Here is a 26,383-nt window from a genome sequence, read left to right as displayed (position 1 = left end):
TTCTTTTTGTTAACTACATGAATAGTAGACACATGCCTAAATGAATATGAGCTGATAATATCGGTTTTTACTACCAAAGCCCCATCTGATGTACTTACCACTAATAAGGCGTACAGTGGTATCTATTAGTTGTAAACCGGTAATGAATGTGAGCGCTTTTAGTAGGTACACTAACATGTACATAAATACCTGTTATTTCTAGACGGCCGCGGTGGCCGTGCGCTTCTGGCGCTGCAGTCCGGACCCGCGGGACTGCTACGGTCGCAGGTTCGAATCCTGACTCTAAGTTCTAGGGGACTTATGACCTAAGATGTTGAGTCCCATAGTGCTCAGAGCCATTTGAACAATTTTCTTGTTATTTCAAAACTGTTCTGCCGACTCCTAGTAAAGCTTAATGCCGACATGGAGTCATGTTGTCTAGCGCTAGTTACTATACCGAAGGAGAAGATCGTGTAATGATGTGAACGTAGGTATCTTGTTATTCAATGTATTATAAATCTTGGATGCTGTTAAGTGTGCAGTTATGTTTGTTGCTTCATGCTTCATCCTAGCATTTTTGGCCTCATCTTTGGCGGATCCGAAGATGGCAACAAGGAAGTTCTGAAACTTGAAGTCTATACGAATAAATGGTTTCAGTAATCTTGGCAGTTCAAAATTTGTTCATTGTTCTTAACAGCAAGAGAAATCAGGGATCCTACGGTATGAAAAGGGCCGGCCGCGGTGGTCTCGCGGTTCTAGGCGCGCAGTCCGGAACCGTGCGAATGCTACGGTCGCAGGTTCGAATCCTGCCTCGGGCATGGATGTGTGTGATGTCCTTAGGTTAGTTAGGTTTAAGTAGTTCTAAGTTTTAGGGGACTAATGACCACAGCAGTTGAGTCCCATAGTGCTCAGAGCCATTTGAACCATTTGTATGAAAAGGACAGTCTAATTGACCTCGCTCCCTTCGCAAGCGGAACTGGATGGGGAATGAAAACTAGGGTACGCTGCCACATAGCACACGGTGGCTTGCGGAGTGCATGTATAAATGCAGATCTACACTGAAGAGCCAAGGAAACTGGTATAGGGATGCGTATTCAAACACACAGATATGTAAACAGGTAGAATAGGGCGCTGCGGCTGGCCACGCCTATGTAAGACAACTAGTGTACGCCACGGTTGTTAAATCGGTTACTGTTGCTGCAGTGGCAGATTATCAAGATTTATGTGAGTGAGTGAGCGATGGGACACAGCATCACGGAGAAAGCGATAAAGTGGGTATTTTCCCGTACAACCATTTTACGAGTGTACCGTGAATGTCAGGAATCCGGTGAAACATCTAATCTCCGACATCGCTGCGACCGGAAAAAGATCCTGCAAGAACAGGACCAGCGACGACCGAAGAGGATCTTTCAACGTGACAGAAGTGCTACCGTTCCGCAGACTCTTTCAGATTTCAGTGCTGGGCCATCAATAAGTGTCAACGTGCGAACCATTCCACGAAAATCATCGATATGGGCTTTCGGAGCAGAAGGCTCATACGTGTACCCTTGATCACTGCACGACAGAAAACTTTGATCTGTCAACACTGACACTGGACTGTTGATGACTGGAAAAAGTTTAACCTGTCGGAAGAAACTCGTTACAAATTGTATCGGGCTGATTGACATGTACGGGTATGGAGACATCCTCATGAATCCATGGACCCTGCATGTCAGCAGTGGACAGTTCAATCTGGTAGAGACTTTCTAATAGTGTGGGGCTTGTGCAATTGGAGTGATATGGAATCCCTGATACATTTAGATACGACTCTGATAGTTGACACGTCCTTAAAAATCCTATCTGATCACCTGCATCCAATCATGTCAATTGTGTATTCCGCCAGAACAATGCGACAGTCCAGACGTCCAGAATTGCTACTGAGCGGCTCCAGGAAGACTCTTCTGAGTTTAAACACCTCCGTTGGCCACCAAATTCCGTATACATGAATGTTATTGAGCACATCCGGTATGCCTTTCAACGTGCTATTGTGAATAGATTGGCACCCCTTTGTACCCTTACGGATTTAAGGACAGACCTGCAGGATTCATGGTGTCAATTCCCTACAACACTACTTCAGACACTAGTCGATTGCATGCGACGTCGTGTTGTAACACTCCTGCTTTCTCGGGGGTCCTACATCATATTAAGCAAGTGTACGAGTGCCTTTGGCTGTTAAGTGTAGACTGTTCCTAGTAAGACACCGTGGTGTTTCCATCAACCAAAGTGTTAAGGATTGCGTCACCTTAAATGAAAAGCAAATACCGTTCAATGATATGCCAATGTACAGTGGTATATAAAACTTAAAACGCATTACCTGTTTGGTAGCAGTGAACTGTTAATAATTAAAGTAAGCGCGGCTTGGTACCGCAATAATCCTTGCGGGACCATAGCGCAGCAATAAGAACCACTTTTCTTTCATCTTAAAGCTGATGGTGCAAACTTTCCCTTTCGAGCGCCACTGCCGTTATTAAAAAGGTGGAGAGCAGCCGAGCGTGTACAGCGCCGCGCAGGATAAGGCGGTGACGCGCCAGGGTGCTATTTCTCCTGCTGGACAGGATAATGCCGCGGCCGGAGCCTCTTTGAGGTAGCGATCGCCCCCCTAGGAGCGCGGGGGTTTGCTTGGGGCGGGGCGCCCCATGGCGTCGATTTGTCAAGGAGCGGTCGCGGCCCACACAAAGCCACGGTCGCCGCGACGGGCCGTGCTCCATTGTGGCGCCCACGGAAATCACGGCAGGGCCTATCAATTTCGGCACAGGCGGCCGGGCAGCAGCGTGTGATGAAATACGGCGACGACGACGGTGGCAGCGGCTCTGTTTACACAAAGGAGCACTGGCGATAAAACGTAGCGCTGACGCATGTCGAGCCACCGACCACTCTCCTCTCACCGTCCTCTGAGAGTTGTTCTTTATCCTTTTTCCATGCTCGTCACTCCTTGATTGTCTTTAACAAGGCTTTTGACTATGCTGACTGGACTTGAAACACCCCCGATTAAATTCGTTATTGGATCATGTGTAATATATCGTAACCGCCAAACAGTCAATTATTATGATTATATGACCGCGTGATCATAGTTAACACTAGGTTCAAGAATCATGAAAGAAGGCCGTATACATGGAAGAAGCCTGGGGATACTGACAGGTTTCAGCTAGATCCTATAATGGTAAGACAGAGATTTAGGAACCAGGTTTTAAGTTGTAAGACATTTCCAGGGGTAGATGTGGACTCTGACCACAGTCTATTGATTATGAGCTGTAGATTAAAACCGAAGAAACTGCAAAAAGGTGGGAATCTAAGGAGAAGGGACCTGGATAAACTAAAAGAACCAGAGGTTGTATAGAGTTTTAGGGAGAGCATAAGGGAGTAATTGACAGGAATGGGGGAAAGAAATACAGTAGAAGAAGAAAGGGTAGCTTTGAGGGATGAAGTAGTGAAGGCAGCAGAGGATCAAGTAGGTAAAAAGACGAGGGCTTGTAGAAATCCCTGGCTAACAGAAGAATTATTGAATTTAATTGATGGAAGGAGAAAATATAAAAATGCAGTAAATGAAGCAGGCAAAAAGCAATACAGACGTTTCAAAAATGAGATCGACAGGAAATGCAAAATAGTTAAGCAGGCATGGCTAGAGGACAAATGTAAGGCTGTAGATGCTTATCTCACTAGGGGTGAGATAGATACTGCCTACAGGAAAATTATAGATACCTTTAGAGATAAGAGAACCACTTGTATGAACATCAATAGCTCAGATGGAAACCCAGTTCTAAGCAAAGAAGGGAAAGCAGAAAGGTGGAAGGAGTATATAGAGGGTGTATACAAGGGCGATGTATTTGAGGACAATATTATGGAAATGGAAGAGGATGTAGATGGAGATGAAATGGGAGATACGATACTGCGTGAAGAGTTTGACAGAGCACTGAAAGACCTGAGTCGAAACAAGGCCCTCGGAGTAGACAACATTCCATTGGAACTGCTGACGGCCTTGGGAGAGCCAGTCCTGACAAAACTCTACCATCTGGTGAGCAAGATGCATGAGACAGGCGAAATACCCTCAGACTTCAAGAAGAATATAATCATTCCAATCCCAAAGAAGTCAGGTGTTGACAGATGTGAAAATTACCGAACTATCAGTTTAATGAGTCACAGCTGCAAAATACTAACGCGAATTCTCTACAGACGAATGGAAAAACTAGTAGAAGTCGACCTCAAGGAAGATCAGCTTGGATTCCGTAGAATTGTGGGAACAGGTGAGGCAATACTGACCCAAAGACTTGTCTTAGAAGCTAGAGTAAGGAAGGGCAAACCTTCGTTTCTAGCATTTGTAGACTTAGAGAAAGCTTCTGCCAATGTTGACTGGAATACTCTCTTTCAAATTCTGATGGCGGCAGGGGTAAAATACAGGGAGCGAAACGCTATTTACAATTTGTATAGAAACCAGATGACAGTTATTAGAGTCGAGGGACATGAAAGTGAGGCAGTGGTCGGGAAGAGAGTGAGAGAGGGTTGTAGTCTCACCCCGATGTTATTCAATCTGTATATTGAGCAAGCAGTGAAGGAAACAAAAGAAAATTTCGGAGTAGGCATTAAAATCCATGGTGAAGAAATAAAAACTTTGAGGTTCGCCGATGACATCGTAATTCTTTCAGAGACAGCAAAGGACTTGGATGAGCAGTTTAACGGAATGGATAGTGTCTTGAAAGGAGGATATAAGATGAACATCAACAAAAGCAAAACGAGGATAATGGAATGTAGTCGAATTATGTCGGGTGATGCTGAGAGAATTAGGAAATGAGACACTTAAAGTAGTAAAGGTGTTTTGTTATTTGGGGAGCAAAATAACTGATGATGGTCGAAGTAAAGAGGATATAAAATGTAGACTGGCAATGGCAAGGAAAGCATTTCTGAAGAAGACAAATTTGTTAACATCGAGTATACATTTAAATGTCAGGAAGTCGTTTCTGAAAGTATTTCTATGGAGTTTAGCCATGTATGGAAGCGAAACATGGACGATAAATAGTTTGGACAAGAAGAGATTAGAAGCTTTCGAAATGTGGTGCTACAGAAGAATGCTGAAGATTTGATGGATAGATCACATAACTAATGAGGAAGTATTGAATTGGATTGGGGAGAAGAGAAGTTTGTGGCACAACTTGACCAGAAGAAGGGATCGGTTGGTAGGAAATATTCTGAGGCATCAAGGGATCACGAAGTTAGTATTTGAGGGCAGCGTGGAGGGTAAAAATCGTAGAGGGAGACCAAGAGATGACAACACTAAGCAGATTCAGAAGGATGAAGGCTGCAGTAGGTACTGGGAGATGAGGAAACTTGCAGAGGATAGAGTAGCATGGAGAGCTGCATCAAACCAGTCTCAGGACTGTAGACCACAACAACAACAACAACATGACCGTGTGCTTAATGGAAGAAAGCCTATCGGTTTTTCTGCTGGTTTCATGGGTATTTTAACCGAGTGTGGCTGTTCTGAGATTGAGTAGTGGACATGATCGGAGGTTTTTCTATTATTAAGGACCACAAAGATTGCGATGTGGAAACTGATGTATATTTCCTACTAAGACACAAAGTCTGAGGCAGTTGCTACCTTTGTCTTACACGTCTGATTACGGTTACATATCTTTATTGATTGCTGATTGTCAGTACTTCGTCATATGCAATGATGATTGTTGACATTCACAACAATCCTCACTGCAATCTATCGTAGTTGCTGGCCGACGCGGTTGACGCGAAACACGTAATTTGGCCCTTGTCACATTCTGTTCCATATCACTCATGAATCGGTATTAGTGAGGGTCAATCCCACGACGATCAGGGGGACGTTCTCACTCGTCATACTCCGGTGAATTTCACCGTTTACAACTCACTCGACCACCATTCTTGCCTGTCTCTCCAGCACTACAGCTCACTAGACACTCTACAGTACCACTCAGCACTCGACATTCGTCTTACTGCCTACTGCTGCACTCGACAATCGATTCCTGTCTGCTATCGACCTGGGCATTGGATACTAGAATCTATGTTCGTGGGATCGGGCTCCCTTACGTATCTGTACTTTAGGAAATTCAAGGGTAGACACATTCTCGAATTTGTCGATAAGATTTCACAAGTAATTGCACTAAAGAAAATCAAAGACTTGAGGCTAAAAATTAGTTATTGAACTGCACTTATAAATGACTTTTTACGGATGCATACATCATGGTGGTGCGTTTTCCCAAAGGTTCAATAAACATAGCAGATACTGAGGGCAGAGAGTTTAGTCATCGGTAATTTATTCTCCTCCGCTGTTTACAACAGTCTGCCAACACTTTCGATTCTGCGACTGTAGAAATCCCTTGGTTTTGAGCCGAAGAAATCGTCGAGCCCTATTCGGAGCGTATCTTTCGTCCGGAGAGGAAGTTCCCCGAGAGTGGTGAGACGAAGAGCAGAAAGGTCAAAATCTGAGGACGCTAGATCAAGTGAACAAAGTGAGTGCGGCATGGGCTTCACAGCCTAACTCCTGTATACTACTTTTTTCAGTCTTCCAGAATGCAGACGGACGTTATAGCGAAATAGCACCATATCACGCAGTGCCCCTGGTCGCTGTCTTTGGACTGCGTATGCAACACGTGTCAATAGTTGACAGTACATGTCAGCAGTGATTTTTACACCTCGGAGAAGCAATTCATAGTACGCCATCCCGTCTCTGTCCCACCAGGTGCATAACATTATCTTTTGCATATGCGCTCAGGTCTTTGTACTGGGACTTTGAAAGATAACGTCAATTAAGTAAGAGATCCTGGCAGGGGATGCCATTTTCAAACCCCCTACTTACGTTTCAAATCTAGACTTTAATAATAAAATGGCAATGCACTGTTAATCAGAACGCAGGGAGCAGTTGTGTTCTAAATGAGAATAGATTTATTCCTCCTTGACATCACAAGACAACAAAAATGACTAAAGGAAAGTCACACAAACGTCTTTATTTTACAAACGCTTTCACTACCATAGGGTCCATGGTGGACAAAGTGATCAGTTCTGGATGGTCACAAGACACTAACCAGAATACTAATGACTTTATCTGACTTCATACACGTGAATCTTGGGTATGGCACCAAAAGTACACTACCATCAAGCATCTGCACTGTATTATTCGAAAAAGAAAAATTTGGTTCCAAAGAGTAGGGTGTTGAGAAACATATACTGGAGCCCTAAGACGTAGCAGCGAATACTTTACCCCTCCGCTGGTCAGAGCGGCACACCACGATTGGTTTGACGACTGGTCATGGACGGCAGCAACCAGTTGTTACTGGCGCGCCCCCGAATAATGCAAGTAAGCAGTCTCGCGTTTGATTAATTCGGAATGCAGGTACTTTCGTATGCGCCTCCGAAACCTCGTTTGTTTCCAGGATGCAGGTGAACGCGCTTGCTGGTCTGCCAAGCCAATTAGACTCCGTGCTACTACTATGCGTGACAGAATATATCAAATGTGTGGATTGCCGACTCAAGACCAATAAGTACACCCACGCATCACTCGTTGTGTGCATGATGCTAGAAGCAGTACCTCTGACGGTTCAGAAGGTAAGTGGCACAGGCTCTAAGTGGCACACTAGCAATGGACACATGTCTTACCGTTTAGGTAGAGACCTGCAGTTCTTTCCTAGCAAAGTGCCAGTGTAAGAATGTTCTTTTCTTTCTGTCCAGTTCCTCCGCAGCTCGGTTGCAAAGCGCATTTACATTTTAGACTTCCCCCACATTGGCACAAGCCAATCAAGAGCTGGAGCCCAGAATTCGCAGCAGGGAGAGCGGCCTTTGCTCTGTATACACAGACTTGACCAATCAGAGAATTTAAATTTAATTGGGAGAAAAGGAAAAAAAGATTCAGCCTTGCAGCCTCTTTTCCACACGTTAGCTGTATCTTTTGCTAACAACATGGCCAGGATAGAACTACATACTTCTATAAAATCTTGTTATCTCAACTGTAGCTTCCGTTTAAAAGATTCCAAAGAACGGCCATAAACTCGCTAAAAGTCTCGTGCTTTCACAAATATGTTTTGTAGCAGAGTCTGGACGTCTCGGAGCCAGTGGCGCTGTCCCACAGAATTTCGCAGAATACTCACAGTACCGTTGTTGGCTTCCTGCCTAACAAGGGACCATCCTCTGCATTATTGCTGTTCTAGAATGCACTGGCCATTGCACCGGTGACTTTCGGCGCTAGTTAGTTTACCTGGACGCGACTGCTTCCTGACTGGCACCAACCAAAGTGCCTACGCAATGTGACTGCGGAACTCGGCTAGCCGGAAATATCTCCCGAGGTTCTGCGCAAAAACCGCACATCCCTCAGCCCACCATCGTCGTGTGCGTTTACTGCAGTCGTTTAAATTGGCACCCTATTCCTGCGAATGCAGGTAAAGTTTATTGTTATTCCATCCCTAGAGCACGCAAGTAAGAGCATTAACTGCTGTCCGCCTTCATCCTGATGTATGAAGTCCAAATTTCAAGCCGGCCGAGGTGGCCGAGCGGTTCTAGGCGCTACAGTCTGGAACCGTGGAACCGCTAAAGTCGCAGGTTTGAGTGCTGACTAGGGAATGGATGTGTTTGATGTCCTTAGGTTAGTTACGTTTAAACAGTTTTAACTTCTATGGGACTGATGACGTCAGTGGCTAAGTCCCACAGTGCTCAGACCCATTTCAGCCATTTTTTTAACCTAATTTCAATAAATATCCTATCCCCTAAGAACATTAAGCGGCATAATACGAAATAAGAAGTGAGAGTGCCCGGCAATGTCTCATGTTGTTGCATTGTTTGGGCTCAACCATTCCATTTTTGTCTATATGTTAACAAGTCGTTGCTATTTTGATCTTTAGTCCAGAGACTGGTTTGATGCAGCTGTCCAGGCCATTCTATCCTGTATAATCCTCTTCATCTCCCAGTACCTACTGCAACCTACATCTTACTGAATTTGCTTAGTGTAGTCATCTCTTGATTTCCCTCTACGATTTTTGCCCTCCACTCTTCTCTCCAATACTAAATTGGCGATATCTTGATGACTCACAACGTCTTCTACCAACCGATCAATTCTGCTAGTAAGGAACTTTCCTCTTATCCCCAATTCTGTTCGGTACCTCCTCATTAATTACATGATCTACCAATTTAATCTTTAGCATTCTTCTGTAGCATCACGTTTCGAAAGCTTCTGTTCTCTTCTTGTCTTAACTGTCTATCATCCATGGTTCACTTCCATGTATGACTATATTCAATACAAATACTTTCAGAAAGGAGTTCTGCACAAATAAGCCTTTACTCCATGTTAACAAATTTCTCTTCTTCAGAAACGCTTTTCTTGTCATAACTAGTCTACATTATATATTCTCTCTACTTCGACATCATTTGACTTCCCAGACAGCAAAACTCTTCCATTACTTTAAGTGTCTCATTTTCTAATCTAAATTCCTCAGCATCATTCGATTTAATCCAATATCCTCGTCTTGCTTTTGTTGTTATTATCTTATATCCTCCTCTCAAGACACTGTCTATTTGCTCACCTGCTCTTCCCTGTCCTTCGCTGTCACTGAGAGAATTACAATATCGTCGGCAAACCACAAAGTTTTTATTTCTTCTCTATAGATTTTAGTTCCTACTCCAAATTTTTCTTTTGTTTCCTTTACTGTATGCTCAGTATAAAGATCGAATAACATCGGTGATAAGCTACCACCCTGTCTCAAACCTTTATCAATCACTGCTTCCCTTTCGTGCCGCTCGACTCTTATAACTGCCATTCGATTGTGTGCAAAATGAAAATAGCCTTTCTCTCAATGTATTTTACCCCTACCACCTTCAGAATTTTAAAGAGAGTATTCCAGTCGACATCATCAAAACTTCTCTCTAAGGCTATAAATGCTAGAAACGTAGGTTTGCCTTTTCTTAACTTGTCTTCTAAGAAAAGTCGTAGGATCAGTATTGCCTCACGGGTTCCTACATTTCTACGGAATTCAAACTTGTCTACCCAGAGGCTGGCTTCTCCCAGTTTTCCATTCCTCTGTTAAGAACTCGTGTTAGTATTTCGTAAGCCTGCCTTATTGAACCTTTCAACATCTGCTTTCTTTTGGATTGGAATTGTTATATTCTTCTTGAAGTCTGAGGCTATTTCACCTGTCACATACCTCTTGCTCACCAAATAGAAGAGTTTTGCCGTGGCTGGATCATACAAGGCTACCAGTAGTTCTAATGGTATGTTGTCTACTCACGGGGCCTTGTTTCGACTTAGGTCATTCAACGCGCTGTTAAATTCTTCATGCGGTATCATGTCTCCCATTTCATCTTCTTCTAAGTCCTCTTACATTTCTCTAATCTTTACCTCAAACTCATCTCCCTTCTGTAGACTCTCTACATGCTCCTACCTCCTTTCTGCTTTCCCTGTCTTGATTAGGACTGGTTTTCCATCTGAGCTCTTGATATGTATACAGATGGTTCTCTTTAATTTTCCTGTAGGTAGCATCTACCTTACTCCTAGTAATATATGCTTCTACATCCTTACCTTTGTCCTCTAGCCATCCTTGCTTAGCCATTTTGCACTTTCTGTCTGTGTCATTTTTGAGACGTTTGTATTACTTTTTACCTGCTTCGTTTACTGCATTTTTATATTTACTCTTTTCAGCAATTAAATTCAATTTTCTATTGTTACCCAAGGATTTCTGCTATTTCACATCTTTTTACCTACCTGATCCACTGCTGCCTTTACTATTTCATCTCTCAAAGCTACCCATTCCTCTTCTATTGTATTTATTTTGCCTGTCCTTGTCAGTAGTTTCCTATTGCAGTCTGTGAAACTCCCTACAACCTATGGCTCTTCCAGTTTATTGATTCCCCATCGTCTCAAATTCGCACCTTTTTGCAGTTTCTTTAGTTTTAATGTACAGCTCGCAACCAATAAATTGCGGTCAGAGTTCACGTCTGACCCTGAAAATGTCTTACAGTTCAATATCTGGTTCCTGAATCTCCATCTTATCGTTATGTAATCCATCTGTAACCGTACAGTGTGCCCAGTCTTCTTCCACGTATACAGTATTCTTTCATGACACTCATGTACATCAGTCTGAGAGACTAGGTGAGCAAGGCAAGCCAAAGAGTCTATCAATTTGATAGAAAATATTGTAGGCAATGTACATCGATTGGCAGCAGTTAGTAACAGACCCATACGCGGCCAACCTAATTTCCATTCAACAGCCTGCCTTAATGGATCATGTTTTATATCTATTCGTGGTACACAAAGTGCTCGTTAGACGCTGACGACAGTAAAAAGTTTATTTCTGTTCCTTAGTCAGTTCCTTACTGTACAATGGTAACCTTATGAAAAAGAAACCAACAAGAATCCGGAAACAGTCGTTAAAAATCGTGCATTACGTCCTGTTATGAGCCGACCCGTCGGTATTTTCCACTCAATATGACCCGTATATGGTCAATACCACTGCTTTTTGGTTCATATATAGTCTGTGGTAGATTACATTGAGTCAACCTTAATATTATGTGTTTTCTGCTAAGCAATTTTTGAATTATCCCTGCGCTACAGACTCTGATACTGACTTGTATGCTGTTACCCTTAGTGGTATGAGAGTAAATTAGGTAATTTTATAATGTAGTACTGTTTTGACCCTCGGAACTATTTCATTTCATTTTTTTCCTTTTCCTCCTTCATCCACCGTTTGCCCCGACAGATCAGTTAGCGATAGAATTACAACTTTAATGTTTCAATTTAATGCGATTAAAATAAATACTAGACTTTACGATTGTATTAGAAGTGAATTTATTGGAATTAGAATGAAGGTGGTGATAAATTTATAATTTAACGAGTAATACACACTAATCACTGAGTGTATCGGTTTTACAATGTGACGATTTGACATTATTGAAGCAAAGGATGGTGTTGATAATTATGAATCGAACTTTACGCTAAGGATCTACGTTGTGTGCATGAAACGATTGGGAAAAGGTGATGAAGCGCATTAAGCAGTTCAAAATGTTAAGTAAATGACAGTATATAGTCCGCGACTTGTATATATGCGTTTTGTATGGACATACAGATATGGTAAAATATTAGGATCGAATTGAAAGAGATCGTTTGAATATGGACCTTCCGCGGTGTGGGAGTAATAATTACGGAGAGATTAGTCCACAAGAAGAATGAATGATCGGCTAAATGAGGATCAATGTTTACATATTCTAAAGGATTTCGTTATCTCGAAGAGAAAGGCAGTAGGCCGTCACACATGATAATTTTGTGTTGTCAGAGAAATTGTTTACTAAATTGGACTGTTGTAAAAGGGGTCCACAGTTTCAAAAATGTTTTTCATGACGTATGTCCACTTTTAACTGTAACTGTTTTAGCCGTTTCTGTTTATTCAGCTGTTGCTATTTCGGTATTTATATTTTTGCAAGCACTTACCCAGACATGTCACGAAAGGTAAGAAAAGCCCAGTAAGAGGTCAACACTATGTAGGGGAGATGCTTGTACCTTGGAACACTTTTCCGACTTTCACCTTCAGCCAACCCTGTAATGGATGTTTAGTATAATTTTTTATTCCTCTTTTGAAATATAGCATTAACTCTTAGTGTGTTGCAGTCTTTTCTCTGAAATTCCTAAAAAAATATATACAAAAATAATGTTTCCCAAAATGAGATAATATGTTCTAAAGTAGTGGCTAGCAACATATATTCTACAGAAATTTAAAGGTGTAATAAATAGGTTTAAGCTGCTTTTAAAATGTATCTGGTACAATATTACACTACTTCACAACAAAAAGCAGTATGGGCAATCAATTTAAGTAGATGCATAATCAAAAACTAGTTACAAGTTAAAAACGTTTTGAAACAGAATCTGGCAGAAACTAATACAAATATCCATTTTAGAGGTGAGTAGAACTGGGAACACAATAAGGAACTTAGTTAATTTTCAGATATCACATATTGCGTGGTAGAAGGTGTTTTTCAGTTGCAAAGCACTTTATGGTGCACGACCGATGAAGTGTATTTTAACAGATTGCGCTTTAAATGACTAGCTTTAATTATCTGTAGAATTTCACTCCCATAAAATTCTGTAACTGATAAATCAACGATATATTCCGAGCCAAGGAGATTCAGTACACACTGTGAGACAAAACGTGACGCCCCACGACGGATTTAGATGTGATGTACATATACAGACAAATAAATAATAACGATTACAGAAATGAGATGATTTATTCAATTGAAAGAGTTACACAAACCGAGCAAGTCAATGACGCGTTGGTCTACCTCGTACCCTTATGTATGCAATTACTCGGTTTCGCATCGACTGAGTTGTTGGATGTCCACCTGAGTGATATCGCATCCAAATTCTGGCCAACTGGTGCCTTAGATCACGAAAATCCCGAACTGTGTAGAGAGCCCTGCCCATAATTTGGCGACCCGGCAGGCCAAGGTAGGCAGATGGGCATTCATGCTTCAATTTCAAGGAGTGGGCGAGAACTTCACAAATTAATTGTGGCCTGTCATCGACATCTCGACTTTTCTTTTGAAGCTAGTAAAGAGGGGGAGGGGGGGAGATGGAAGGGGGAATGGATGTAATGACTTCTGATTTGTATTTACTATAAATATAAATTCTATATCCCACATTCTATATTCTAACAGCCAGCCGCCATCCCCCTCCCCCCCCCCTCCACCCCCGACACACCCAACTTCCCGACTGCTGAATAATTTCTAATACTTGCAATGGATTATGCCATCCACCATCACACACACTCACACACACACACACACATACACACACACACACACACACACACACACACACACACACACATGCACAAGCACACATACAATCATAAATTTGTGCCAACACACACGCACAAATTCGTCTGAGAATCATTTAAATGTTTGTGTGGATGGATGTCTGGTTTTTGTAATTTTGGGGAGTAGAAACTTCCTGCGATTAGGATTAACATGTTACCTTCCACCAAATACGACTTTTGTTTTATCTCCTAAACTACTAAGAAAACAAATATATCGGTAGACTAAATGAGTTTGAAGCCTTACTGAAAAAAACGCTGCGTTTAACAATTGTAACAAAATTGCAAATTTTTAATGCAGCTTTTTACGAATCTATATCATTGACCTTTTGTACACAATTCACGAAAGACTGTTACCTCTAACATCAAAAAGTCTTATATTTATTGTTCTATATTTTGTATCATTACACTGAATGATTAGATCTTGCACCACACAAATTCTTTTGAAAGATCCGTTAGAAGTAAAATGTTCATCATACCTTTAAGATTTTTGTGAACTGCTACGTAAATGAAGCATTCAATATTGATAGTAATGAGATTCCCAATTCTGTTTTGAGTCCTATTACTTCTACTGCATGTTTTTTTAAACACCTCAACATTTGTTTCAGTCATTAGAACACAGACTAATGAAAATTAGGTGCACACATAAATTAATGTAAACAAATATTTATAGCCAGAATTTTGTTTTGAATGTGCAACCAGGTCAACATAACTGACTTGATGAGTCATCAGTCCCTGCATGATAAGGAGTCTTATACTTCATTCACCAAGTGCTGAAGGTTTTCATGTTTTCAGCTTGAACGCTGCTGACAATGAAGTCAGTAATGAGAGCAGATGCCATCTGAGAGAGGTACGAAGAAATGAAATACTTCTTTATATAATATGCCACAATGGGAGAGAAGAGAAAATCTAATCAAAATAACTAGCAAAATGTTTCATAGCAAAATTCATTTCCCATTCTTCGACAACAATGCCCATTTCGGTCAGAACCACAGAAAAGCATTATGTTTCTCCCATTTTTCACTTTCAAAGTCACTTATGGTCATTCATACCAATGGGAAATATCGCTGCAGTAATGTAATTATAAATTTCTACGATGATTTAGGGGCCATAGTGATTTGTAGTACTAGAATAACAAGAGAATTTCCTAGCGGCCAGTGTTGTTTTACTTTCCTAGTAACAACCAGGAGCCATGTGTGGGGTATTTTCAGGTTACATCTACAAAGACTGCAGCTGAAATGTGGTTAAGAAATTGTATTCTGCAAAAATTATGTGGTACAATATGGGGTTAAGCAGCTTCGACAATACGAGCGTATATCCATAGCTTTGTTTACTCAGGGGCAGAGCATTACAGATCAGTCTGGATAACAGTAGAAACAAAAATGCGGTAGACACACAATTACATCCAAGAATGCGGATTCTTTCTGTCACAGTCACCTATACTTGAGTATTCTGATTACCTACCATGAGCCGTGTCCCAGCACCTAACCTGAGAAGTACGTAGAAATCAGTGAGGGATTTTAAGAAAATTTTCAACTACCAGAGGATGCCTGTTCATGAGGACATACCAGCTATCAAGATGAACAGCCTCCACTTCAGGAATCCCCGACTCAGAACAGCTAAGAATCTGGAAAACCACAGCTTCAGTCAAAATTAAGCCTGAAGATAACAGTGATATAATAACACTCCAGCAAAGCTCGACAGCTTTCTCCACGGTATTAACAAAGCATGGGATCTTGAGCCTGATATGGTGCACACAAAACAATATCCAGACCAACTGTGGGAGATGTGGTTGTCTGCTATGCATATGGAGACATAATAGGACTATAGAGTTCCCATGTCTTTCCAAGTCCCCTCAAATATGATAGCCTGAAAACTCCTTAGACGTGTTGAACAATACAGCACAGGTGATAAATCACGCAAATATTATATAAATTTGAAATGTATAAGTTGTGAATGTTTCGTCTTATACTGTACATACACTTGTAAAGTGACATGTAATCGTCGTACGATAAATAAAACTAAGCTTAGGGGAGTGTGAATATCTGAATGATACTGCATATTTGGCATTTTGTAGTAATGCGAATGCGCTACTGCCTGATGAAGCTGTACTGGTTTCGATTTTTGTTCTTTATGACATTGCTGGCGAAAAGAAAGTTTATACGAAGGCATACGTTTATATTACGTATTACACAGATTTCATCTACGTCAAGTAATATAAAGAAAAAAATTTAACATTTAATTGGAAACAAGAACTATTTACCTATTTTAGTCAAATGAAGCTAACATTATCAGACACAGCACCAGCATTCGTGTTAATCCGTATAAGAGTTCCACGGTATTCCTCAGGAGCATGAGTCACAATGCATAAAATTTTTTAGTTATTTTGTAAGTGAAGACTGTGATCTAAATAGCGCCTAGTATCGTATTAACCCACTTGTGTAAGAGTCATATTTAGATAATTTTTCTGCGAACTATTACTTTACCCTGAAAAGTAGCTTTTAAATTTATAAAATCTACTTTTAACTTTCTAGTTTTAATATAATATACTATACAATGTATACACTATCAGCATCGTCACATGCAACATACAAATTTGTAAGAAAAGTTAAAAGTACTTTAATGAAAAAACACATTGTTCAGGAGTAGAAATTACAGGTCAAACCAATAAACTAAATTTTTTTTAGATTGACGAGCAACAAAATTTTCATCAGACAGTCCTCCACTACACTTCTTACACTGGGTACGTGCTAATGACAGTTCATTCCAACATATGGCCTTCTTTTGAGTTTCTTCACTCTCAGAATCAGGTCCTTCATTCCATCAACCAGGTCATCCTCTTGAGTACTGGAGTGCTAGTTTAGTACTGGTTTTGTGTCATTCTACAGCGCCTCCATCATACGTCCATGATTTCTCTTAAAAAATTTATATTAGAGGTAGTAGCTACGTTTTTGAGGTACAGTATCGAACTGAAAAGAGCCCAGTACCATTTCCTGTGACAAATGTTTATAATTTACTGCTTCATACCCGTATTTTGATTCAATCGACCAGGTCATCCATTAAAAACGCATTAATAACGCGTTTGTCACAAACAGAGGCCAAACGGCTAGAGAAGCTACTGCGTACTGAAGAACTGGGAGATGGCACTCCATCACAACTCTTACCACGTTTGCGAACGCTGGCAAGTAACACTGAAACTGATGGTGTGCTACGGAATATGTGGTCGTCTCGGTTGCCGTCAAATACTAAAAAAATTCTCACGGTATGTGCAGGCGATTTAAACGCACTGGCACAAACGGCCGACAGGTTAATTGCAATGTATCCCACATCAAGTGTCTCAACATTAACGCCACAACAAGAAAATTCGCCCGCCGTGACGTTAGTCTCCCTACAATGACAACTGGCAGAGTTGACCGCACAGGTAGCTGCATTACAAACAACGCACAACCGCCAACGGCCACGCCACCGACGGTCACGAAGTCGCAATCGATCACCACCACTACAGAACTTATGCTGGTACCACAAGACATTTGGCAATGATGCACGAAAGTGTACTCTACCTTCCAAGTGGAAACATGAGACAGACACCGTAGCAGCGATAACTTCCAGTGGAAACACTCACCGACTTTTTGTGACAGACCGCGAAACAAAACTACAGTTTCTCGTCGATACAGGCGCAGAAGTGTCCGTATATCGAGCAAACCGCCTGTCACGCCGGAGTTGCGACGACTGTTATCTATACGCCGCCACTGACTCCAAAATTAGAACATATCGTCGAGTAACATTATTCCTTAACTTGGGGCTACGCCGTGTGTTTGACTGGCAATTTACAGTGGCAGACATATCACGGCCTATTATCGGAGCAGATTTTTTGTCCTTCTACGACTTACTGCCAGATCTGCGACGTCAGCGACTGATAGATTTGACTACTAGTCTGCAAACAACAGGAAAAGTCCGTTGTATCACACAAGTAGAGGTACGCACAGTCACAGGCGACAAAACATATATACGATTACTAAAAAGATACCCCGAGATCACACAGCAATCGCCTACTCTCCCACCAGTCAAGCATACAACCGTCCACCACCTTTTGACCACGCCAGGGCCGCCAACTCACGCTTGGCCTAGACGTTTAACGGCCGAAAAGCTAAAAGTGGTAAAGCAGGAATTTCGCAGCATGCTGATACAAGGTATCTGCAGAGTTTCTAATAGCAGTTTGCCATCCCCAATTCACATCGTGCCTAAAATGAAGAATGGATGGCGCTCCTGCAGTGACTATCGCCAACTCAATGCAAGGACCATTCCAGACCGGTACCCAGTTCCACATATAGATGATTTTTCTGCAAATGTTCACTACAAGACTAAATTTTCTACCATTGATCTAGTTCGAGCTTACTATCAGATCCCTATAGCTGCAGAAGACATTCCTAAAACAGTGGTGACAACACCATTCGGTCTATCTGAATTCACCCGAATGCCATTCGGACTATGTAATGCCGCCCAGACCTTCCAACGTTTTATGAATGAGGTTACAAGAGATTTAGATTTTTGCTATGTGTATATACACTCCTGGAAATTGAAATAAGAACACCGTGAATTCATTGTCCCAGGAAGGGGAAACTTTATTGACACATTCCTGGGGTCAGATACATCACATGATCACACTGACAGAACCACAGGCACATAGACACAGGCAACAGAGCTTGCACAATGTCGGCACTAGTACAGTGTATATCCACCTTTCGCAGCAATGCAGGCTGCTATTCTCCCATGGAGACGATCGTAGAGATGCTGGATGTAGTCCTGTGGAACGGCTTGCCATGCCATTTCCACCTGGCGCCTCAGTGGGACCAGCGTTCGTGCTGGACGTGCAGACCGCGTGAGACGACGCTTCATCCAGTCCCAAACATGCCAATGGGGACTTACACCTTCTAGAGCACGTTGGGTGGCACGGGATACATGCGGACGTGCATTGTCCTGTTGGAACAGCAAGTTCCCTTGCCGGTCTAGGAATGGTAGAACGATGGGTTCGATGACGGTTTGGATGTACCATGCACTATTCAGTGTCCCCTCGACGATCACCAGAGGTGTACGGCCAGTGTAGGAGATCGCTCCCCACACCATGATGCCGGGTGTTGGCCCTGTGTGCCTCGGTCGTATGCAGTCCTGATTGTGGCTCTCACCTGCACGACGCCAAACACGCATACGACCATCATTGGCACCAAGGCAGAAGCGACTCTCATCGCTGAAGACGACACGTCTCCATTCGTCCCTCCATTCACGCCTGTCGCGACACCACTGGAGGCGGGCTGCACGATGTTGGGGCGTGAGCGGAAGACGGCCTAACGGTTTGCGGGACCGTATCCCAGCTTCATGGAGACGATTGCGAATGGTCCTCGCCGATACCCCAGGAGCAACAGTGTCCCTAATTTGCTGGGAAGTGGCGGTGCGGTCCCCTACGGCACTGCGTAGGATCCTACGGTCTTGGCGTGCATCCGTGCGTCGCTGCGGTCCGGTCCCAGGTCGACGGGCACGTGCACCTTCCGCCGACCACTGGCGACAACATCGATGTACTGTGGAGACCTCACGCCCCACGTGTTGAGCTATTCAGCGGTACGTCCACCCGGCCTCCCGCGTGCCCTATACGCCCTCGCTCAAATACCGTCAACTGCACATACGGTTCACGTCCACGCTGTCGCGGCATGCTGCCAGTGTTAAAGACTGCGATGGAGCTCCGTATGTCACGGCAAACTGGCTGACACTGACGGCGGCGGTGCACAAATGCTGCGCAGCTAGTGCCATTCGACGGCCAACACCGCGGTTCCTGGTGTGTCCGCTGTGCCTTGCGTGTGATCATTGCTTGCACAGCCCTCTCGCAGTGTCCGGAGCAAGTATGGTGGGTCTGACACACCGGTGTCAATGTGTTCTTTTTTCCATTTCCAGGAGTGTAGATGATTTATTGGTGATGTCTGCATCGGAAGAGGAGCACTTACAGCATTTGCACAAGTGTTTCACCGCCTACGAACACATGGACTAGGAACGAATGCTTCCAAGTGTGTTTTTGGTGAAAAAGAGGTCCACTTTCTAGGATATTTGGTGAATGCACAGGGCATTCGACCGCCACACAGTAAAGTAGAGGCCATAAACAAATACCCCCGCCCTGTCACAGGCAAAGAATTACGACGATTCATTGGAGTAGTGAATTTCTACCAACGCTTCATTGGCAATCATGCACTGATAACTGCCCCACTGAATGAACTACTTAAAGGAGCACCTAAACCTAACCACAGTGTGCGTTGGACTATCGAGGAGGACACCGCGTTTCACGCTATAATAAAAGCTATAGCAGAGGCAGCGCAATTAGCACACCCGGTCGCGCTTGCTCCACTCGCTCTCATGGTTGATGCTTCGTCCACTGCAATTGGTGCCGTACTTCAGCAACAAATGAATCAGTTATGGCAGCCCATTGCACTTCATAGTCATAAGTTGTCACCATCTCAGCAACGTTGGGCAACATATGACCATGAGCTGTACGTAGCTTATGCGGCAGTAAAAAATTTCAGACACGCATTGGAAGGGCGACAGTTTACGATTTACACAGATCACAAACCGCTTACCTATGCCTTTAAGGTAAAGCCAGAGAAGGCATCGCCCAGGCAGCTGCGACACAGATTATATCAGCCAGTTCTCGACCAGCATTGTGTATGTGGAAGGGAAGCTAAATGTTTCAGCTGATGCACTTTCTCGCATAGAAGCAGTGTCCACTGTAGCAGGTGACATCGCACAGGTGGAAGCAGTGACAAAGGCCGTTGATTACGACACCCTCGCGCATGCACAACAATGTGATAGTGAGTTGCGTGATCTATTGCAACAAGAGAAAGGATTGAAGCTACAGCTCGTGACATTTCCGGAAGCAAACATTGAGTTGTACTGTGACGTAGCAAGAGGAAAGATACGTCCATTTGTGCCACAGCAATTCAGAACACAGGCCATTGCATCAATGCACAATCTGTCACACCCAGGAGTAAGAGCCACATTCAGATTCGTCAAACAAAAATTTGTATGACCATGTATGCACACAGACTGTAAAGCATTTGTGAAGCAATACATGGCGTGTCAGAGGAATAAAATCACACAGCACGTCAGGGCACCATTACGCACATTTCTTCCACCAAATCAGCGTTTTGACCATGTGCATGTTGACATCATCGGCCCACTCTCGACATCGGCAGGCTACAGTTATGCCTCACGGTGATTGACAGATTTACTAGGTGGCCTGCGGCATTTCCAATGAAGCACATCACTGCAGAAACTATAGCTGAAACATTTTTTCGTGGTTGGATAGCCCTGCTTGGAGTTCCACTGAGAATTACAACTGATCAAGGACGACAATTTGAAGCCTACGTTTTCAAAGCATTGGCTACTTCATTAGGTATGAAACGTATACGCAACACGGCATACCACCCCGCATCAAATGGCATGGTTGAGCGTCTTCATCGACAGTTAAAGGCAGCGCTGAGATGTCACGCAACACCGAATTGTACAGAGACATTACCTATCGTACTTTTGGGTCTACGAACGTCATTCAAAAGTGATCTGAAAGCAACAGTAGCAGAACTGGTGTATGGACAAACGTTACGCTTACCTGAAGAATTTCTGCACAGCGTGGCAGATGATACAATCACAGCCTCAGAATTCGCCACAAGATTAAGAGAGCATATACACCAATTGACACCAACAATGCCCAGAAACCAGCTTGGAAGACACTCGTTCGTTTTTGCGGAGCGAGACAAGTGCGTGCATGTATTATTACGCAATGATACTGTGCGTAAACAACTGCAGCCACCATATGACGGACCATATCTGGTAGTCAGTAGGAATACCAATACTTTCCGCGTAATGATTAACGGTACACCCACTACAGTTGCAATGGACCGTATCAAGCCTGCATTTCTGGACGCAACAGACCCCTCAGCTACCACTGAACACAAACCAGAGAAGACAGGAGAAGCTACAAGATGTGTTCTTGTACCCCATGAACACCACAACGCTCAGGGAACACCAGTCACTGCAACACCAAGACCGACGTCGAGGATTACTACACTACCACACCACTCCCTGACACAACCACTGACACACGTGACGCACCGCCCGGTTTCAAGAAAGAATTAGTTACAAGAGCTGGACGGCGTGTGAAATTTAATCTGCGGTATAGTTAGCATTAAAGGGGGGAGTCATGTACTGACCTGCTTCTGACAATCGATCCCTACAAGTGTACAGTGTTTCATAAACATTCCGTGAAGTGTTAATTTACGTGCAGTGATATAGTTATTCTTTGACTTAGCTTTAATTAGTTATTCAGTGCTGTTCATATCTACACAATTCATTCATGTGTGTAGTGTTCAGTTATCGCTAAATGTATGTGGGAATAAAGGAATTGTTTTCTCCAACACCCACAACCTCTTTTTATCTGTTTCAATCTTTCATGGCTGCGGTCTATTTTTGGGGATACGACAGCCTCTAACAATCCTAGTGCCTCCAAAATTATTGTGAATTGCAGCAACAAGAGGCATAATAGAATAGCACATAAAACTTAATAAATTGGACTCATTAATACTTAGCCTTACTTTTATGTAATTCTGAAAATGTAGCATGTGTCCCTGTAATACAAATGATGTTGCATAAATTTAAGTGACGTGCGACCGTTGATATGTTAAGAAACAATTTACAGTTTTTGAAACTGAATGATAAAATATTTTAATTGTTATACTTACTGTAAATCTATGGAGGACGGGACAGGCTGCAAAAATAAGTGTTTCAGCTCAGTTGGCAGTTGCTTCCATAATAGACTGTTTTCACGGCTTCTAGTACAGGAATGAGATAACAGATGATCAAAAATCCTTCTGCAAATATTAAAAAATTGTTAAGTAACTGTTGTACAAAGAAGGAACTGCAAAACTACAAGCCAATCACATGTAGCATTTATGTTACACTGGGTACTGTTAGGTTATTTACAATAACTACAATTTGTATTTAACATCATCTGAAACTCATGCGCAGTTCTGTATTATACCGTAACTTGAAACATTGGTTAATGGTCAATTCTGATGTTGAATAAGCATTGCAGATGTCAGCATACCTCTTAGTTTCTTTTGATTACGTTTAGTCTTAAAATATAAGTGACGAAATCTCGTCAAATCAGCCGCAGTTAACTGGTGTTCTTCAAGCAGGCAGACTAAAGCTGAGACTTCCCATCTGTTGGAGTTATCCATTCAAGAAGGACAGCTGTTCCGAGATTAGAAGACAGAGCAACACAAAGGAGGATGCGGCAAGGAAGACAATGTATTTATGAAAGGAAATCGTGGGGACATGGGAAGAGATAAAGACAAATAAGAAAAAGAAGTATAAGAAAATGATATTGATGATGAATAAGATGTAGATGGCGTTGATATACCTTTTTAGCTAATTCCATTCCTATTCAACTGAGTTGCCTAATGACCTACACGTTATCGCCATATCTGTAGCCTGAAAGAACTTCATGCATAACTCTTCATTACTTAGTATTTTCGTGTCAAGCTTCCTTGCGTATTGGTGCTTCCTGACTAGCTTCTTAAACTACAATGTACTCATAATCATTACTGAATTCTGAGCTTAGCCTACATCTGCTACTAGTTACTTCTTATAATCCAATATCTGATTTCGGAATCTCTCCCTCACCGTGATGTAATCTAACAGGAATCTTACTGTATTTCCAACCCTCTTCCTTTTATACCTCATTCTCTTGTCATTCATGAACAGAGTACTCTCTACTACTAGATGAAATTTATTGCAGAATTAAATTATTCTTTCTCCAGTCTCATTCCTACCACCAAGCCCATATTCTACCATAGTCATTTCTTGTACACCTTTCCCTAGAACAGGTGTCCAATGTCTCGTGACTGATGGATTTATATCTCCGTTTGCGTACTGAATTCCCCGTTCAATATTCTCATGTAGTTTCTCTATCCCTTCATATCTTGATTGCGACGTCGCCTTATATACATGAATTATTTCTGTCGTCGTTAGTTTTCTATCGATTCTGACTAAGACAATCCTATCACTTAACTGTCTTTCTCTGCTACCCTCCTATTCTGAACGAATCGTACTCCCATCATACCATTTCTGTTACCCTAGAATTACCTTACACTCTTCTGACCAGAAGTCCATGTCTTCTTTCCATTTAATTTTCCTGACCCCCGGTATATCTAGATTAAACCTTTTAAATTTCTCTTTTCAGATTTTCTAGTTTCTAACCACGTCGAGGCTTCTGACATTCCCCGTCCCGTCCTGTAGAACGTCGTGCCTTCGTTCGTTATTCCGCCTTTTTCTTATGGTCACCTAGCACTTAAAATGGGGGACTATGTCGGAATCTTTTGCCAGTGAAGATATCACAATGACACTTTTTCAATTACAGGCCACATGTTCTGTAGATACACATCTGTGTCTTTAAAGCTGCTGATTTTTAATCAAAACTTGAGCATGACCCTCGGCGTTTTAATTGCTAGTCAAAGGTGCTACCCTTTGACAAGGGTGAGGTAGAGGTTGTAGGCCTTACTGAATAATTTCTTGTTCTGCCAACATTGTATCACTAGCACTCAATGCACCGATAGGCTTGACTCCGCCGTACTGCGTACTCCGTCGTTACGACGCCATTAGAGGGCACAACCAATTCCTCCATATATTGCATCAGATTTGTTCCAGTAGTATAGTGGGCGAGTCATAAATAACAGAAAACTTTCAAATGAGATGATTTAATAACTTACGCTGTAAGCTATGGGGATTGTGGGAATTGTATTATAATTTTTTCGATGTAAATCTCCTAGAAAGAATTACGCAGTAGAAAATCTTCGAAAGTATGGTAAAATTCCGAAGATTACCGATACTCATAAGCAAATCTCTCCTACTGACCATTAAACCCCAACAGGGGCTGTAGGTCCGACTACATCGCTATGCATTCCAGGTCGTTTTTGAGAAAAGATGATTGATATGGAAGAGAACGAAAATACAATTGTCGTCCATGATATTAATAACCACTGAACAGGAGCTTTACAAAGCATCGATTATTCCTGGAAGATTACAATGGATGTCGCAAATGACTAAGCGATAAAGTTACCTGCAGAGTGGAAAGAGGCATACGAGAACACTACATCAGTTGGAAGAATCTCGCTAAAACCGCAATTTACAGACCTTGAAACAGATTTACTCTTTATTTCGCGTATCAAACCGAATGGAGTGAATTTTGGAACATATGGCTAGGGATCGTATTCTATTTTAGCGAACTACTGCAAATATAAGCCAATTTACAGACCCCATTGTTACGTACTTACCTGACAGTTAACGAAGTGTGCGAATATGGTATTGCTCTTCTAAGCACCTATTTCACGAACTGGAAGATGGCAGCAGCTGCTCGTGCGGCAATTTCGGTATTTGAGTAGCAACATCCTGGCATATTATGCACGAGTCAAAAACTGTAGTATTTAATTTTATTTTTAACCAGAAAAATATTATTATCATAGCCAGCAAATGTAAGCATGCAGAACAGCGACGAAGAGAGGCAACACCCGTATTTGTGTTCCTTAAAAGTGTATCTGTTCCCTGTTCCTTGAAATGAGGAACTACAACTTGGACATTTAAGATTGAATTTCCACTATTATGTATGTATTGAAGCATGCGTAGGTTCGAGATCATGTTTCTTAATATGTGGTCACAGAAAGTGATGCATTTGACGACTACACAGGACTTGATGATTAATACGAAGTAGTCTCATTTTTTGCGTGTCAGAACAAACTGCAACTGGTTAGAGCCAGATGACACAGTGCGATGATGTGATGCAAAAGCAGAAAACCAACAATGAGAGGCATGACGTTGTTGCTGGACCGTCATATATACAATTATCGTCGTAGTTACCGTATTCCACGACAGATTTCAATGCTTCCTCCTTTTTTTGTCACAAAATACAAGGACTACATACACCACATACTAATTCTACTAATGAATTTGCGTATGACTTACCCGCTGTAATTCCTGGAAGCTTGCCACTTGAAGCTCCTGGATGAGGGCAGAAGCGCAGTATGCGCTGAAAGGCTATCGGAATTGTCTTAGAGAAACCAGCATCAAATATTGTGCGCAAGGTGCGTCAACTCCGAATACTGAAAAGTGGTGCTTGGTTACATGAATTACTGCAAAATATTTATAACGTGCACATTCTCTATCATTTGTGGTGAACTTAACCACCGTATGCATCATATATTATATAAGAGCGATAGACATGGACATATTTTGACTGGAAAGTAATGATATGATTTAACGAAGTTTCTTTGTATGTGGCTACACGAAAACCTGAATGTGTAAAAATGTCTGTTACCATTTACATTGTATCACACATTGGAAAAATAATGTTTGCTCTGTTAAATAAGACTGATAAGGTCTTGGATTTAATTCGTGATAGTGTTTGTTTTACATAAAAAGTAATTGCTTTTCGTTGTGATGTAAATACATTTTACAAAGTGAAAGTGAAACGA

The sequence above is a fragment of the Schistocerca gregaria genome, chromosome 5, assembly GCF_023897955.1.
Source record: "Schistocerca gregaria isolate iqSchGreg1 chromosome 5, iqSchGreg1.2, whole genome shotgun sequence".
In the NCBI taxonomy this organism is placed as follows: Eukaryota; Metazoa; Arthropoda; class Insecta; order Orthoptera; family Acrididae; genus Schistocerca; species Schistocerca gregaria.
The sequence above is the reverse complement of the archived record's forward strand: the minus strand, read 5'-3'. Positions refer to the sequence as shown.